The sequence below is a fragment of the Mus caroli genome, chromosome 9 (assembly GCF_900094665.2).
Source record: "Mus caroli chromosome 9, CAROLI_EIJ_v1.1, whole genome shotgun sequence".
Lineage (NCBI taxonomy): Eukaryota > Metazoa > Chordata > Mammalia > Rodentia > Muridae > Mus > Mus caroli.
In genome coordinates, this window is record NC_034578.1 from 62,087,937 (window position 1) to 62,091,148 (window position 3,212).

Consider the following 3,212-nt stretch of genomic DNA (forward strand, 5'->3'; position numbering starts at 1 on the left):
ACAGATACATACATTGCAATTCCTAACAGTAGCAAAATTACAGTTATGAAGTAGCAATGAAAATAATTTTATGCTTGAAGGTCACCACAATGTATTAAAGGGTCATAGCATCAGGGAGGCTGAGAACCACTGCCCTAGCATGACAGGGGTCCCAGGGTTTTGGGTTTTTTTTTTGTTTTTTGTTTTGGTGTGTGTGTGTGTGGGGGTGTATGTATGTATGTATGTTGTGTATGTACATATACATATATTTCAATTTTTAGAGACTGGAAAGCTGGTTCGGTGGCTAGAATACTTGCTGTTCTCTCAAATGACTCAAATTCAGTTCCAGCACCCACATCAAGAGGCTCACAGTTGCCTGTAACTCCAGCTGCAAAGAATCTGGTCACTCTTCTCACCTTTGCAGGCCCCTACATACATGTGGCATGTACATACATGTGGCATGTACATACATGTGGCATGTACTCAGGCACACACATATACATACGTTTAAAAAAAGTGAAAGTTACATTTTCTGTGCCCCTGAAGTACTTTCTTACCCAGTAAATCCCCACTCATCTGTCAAAACCCAGCTTTGCTTTTCTTCTTTAAAATGTATTTATTTACTTATTTTAAATGTGCTCTGTCTACATATACACCTGCATGCCAGAAGAGGGGTTCTGATCCCATTACAGATGGTTGTGAGCCACCATGTGGTTGCTGGGATTTGAACTCGGGACCTTCAGTGCTCTTAACCGCTGAGCCATCTCTCCAGCCCAGCTTTTTTACTTATCATTTCCTCTCTCACAGCATGAAGTGATTGGAACTATTTTATAGGCAAAGAAAAATGCAGAAATTCTGCTACTTGAGGAAAGGGTGTAAGACAATTCCTGTTAGTTTTAATCATTAAGTGGTTTTAGAATTGTGGAATATCTCGCTCGCCACCACCCAATCTCATAAGCACCTTTGGCTGTTGGCAAGGTGACATCCTTAAGGCAGGCTGGAGCCAGCTGCTGACAACAGATTGGCATCCAGCACTCTGGTGTTGGCTTCTCCTTTCCACGGGATTGTCCTCTCCTGTTCGGCTATGGCCTGTGGGGGCCCCACAGAAAAGTAGCACCAAGAGGAAGAAGAATTAAGAATATGAAGTCTTCATACAGCAAGCGTGCGGACTGCGGACTGAGTTACCCCACACCACCCCAGGATAAAACCCAGATAAAAGGCGGGTACCTATAATCCCAGGGCAGGGGAGTGGGGCAGAGAACTAAGGAGCTCTGGGCACGGCTGAATTAGCCTGTCCAGCTTAATCGTAACATTTTGGGTTCAATGAGAGGTCCCATCTCAAAAAGTAGAAAGTGAGCAGAAAGACACCCAGTACCTACCTCCACATTCGCAGACACACATTTGCATGCATGCACGTACACACATGGACAGTAGGGAATTTGAACATCATATATTCTTTTTTTTTTTTATTTGGTTTTTCAAGACCGGGTTTCTCTGTGTAGCCCTGGCTGTCCTGGAACTCACTCTGTAGACCAGGCTGGCCTTGAACTCAGAAATCCGCCTGCCTCTGCCTCCCAACATCATATATCCTTTATCAGTCTTTTCTTGCACTTTCTGACCAGATGTCCTAAAGATGGGGTGACTGTATCCATGTTTGTAAAATAAAATGCCAGTGGACCCACAGCTTTCATTGAAATTTAATAAAAGTTACTTCCAAAAAAAAATGGGAATTTTGAAGAAGTACAGCCCATGTTAAAAGACGAATACTTGAGTACCTCCACCCTCCAACACCAGAATGGACCATTGCTTCTCTTTCCCACCCACCCCACTATTTTCTCACAGGCTACCACATCACTCCTGGTGTCTATGACATACATCATTTGCATCGTAATCTGCAGACGCTCATGTTCCTTGTGCGCTGAAGCCAAAGACGTGAAAATTATATTTCTAACATTCTCCTCAGCTTGATTCTAGGAAAAGCAGTGGCCAAAGGTAGTTAATATGCAAGCATATGAAACATCATCGAAAATATTTAACCATGACTTCTTAAGGTATCCTTTGTGACCTTAAACATACCTACTCAGCCAGATGTAGTGGCCATCTTTTAATCCCGGCACTCAGGAGGCAGAGGCAGGTAGGTGTGTGACTCCAAGGCCAGCCTGGTCTGCGTAATGAGCAGTACTCTTTCATTTCTTGCTGTGTCGTCATTGCGCTAAGCAGTTTTGAAAATTCTCCTTAGTAAACTCTCTTAAGACCCACTGATAGACTATTCAAAGGACTAGCCTTCTTGCTTTACAGTCTAGTCTAGGTTGGCATATAAGCCTAGCACTGAACCCTAGATCTCTTCATGCATACGCCAGATGTGGCCCTCTGCAAATGCATCCCTTTGGCTCTTTACTGACAGTTGTCACTCCTGGGCAAGAAAATGCAAGGGCAGCAGGGCAGCTGTGTCAGAATAATCCTTTGGAGTGGCCACTGATGGAGACAAATGAATGTGGGTTTTCCAGCAAGTGCATATGTTTACATAGCCCAAGAGTGGTTTTCCTTCTCAAACCCTGGCCTCCAATTCAAGCCAAATTACAGACTTTCATTCCCTAGGCTGCTTTCTGTTCTAATTCCATTTTTCAGAAATGCAACAATAAAAGCTGTTATCTTCCTTTTGACACAAAAGCATTGGCATGCGTTTTCACAGGACTCTGGGGTAGAATGATAAATTTATTCCTGCCCCTGCCCCCAAGCCTTCCCTTCTTAAACTCATTAACTGAAACTCACAATGACAGCAAACCTGATGTGGCTTCACAATTCCACCAGGAGGAATACATAGCGTGTAGCAGTGTGTGTTTAGGGCAGTGTTCAGGAGAACAGCCTTTGACCCCTGCATGCTGCACCATGGCTCTTCAGGAGTGACGAGGGAATTGTGAGCAAGGGTACTTGTCTTATTTCTGCCATCCCAACTATAACCCCAGGTCTCATACAGGAAGCCCTCTGGCTGCATGACAGCTGCTTGCCTGAGTGATAAAAACTCTCCCCTCCAAGGTAACATTCTTAATCTACCTGAAGCTGCAAGTGTTTGCAGAGAGAAGCCTCAGTCATAATGACAGTCACCTCTGAGGGTCTACGCTGCCCAGCTCACATTCCTGATCATGTTTATTATTTGATTGGTATGGTAAGAGGTACAGTAACTTCTGGCATAGTCTGCTGCTCTGTGTCCATCTTGAGCATCCGTGGCTGAA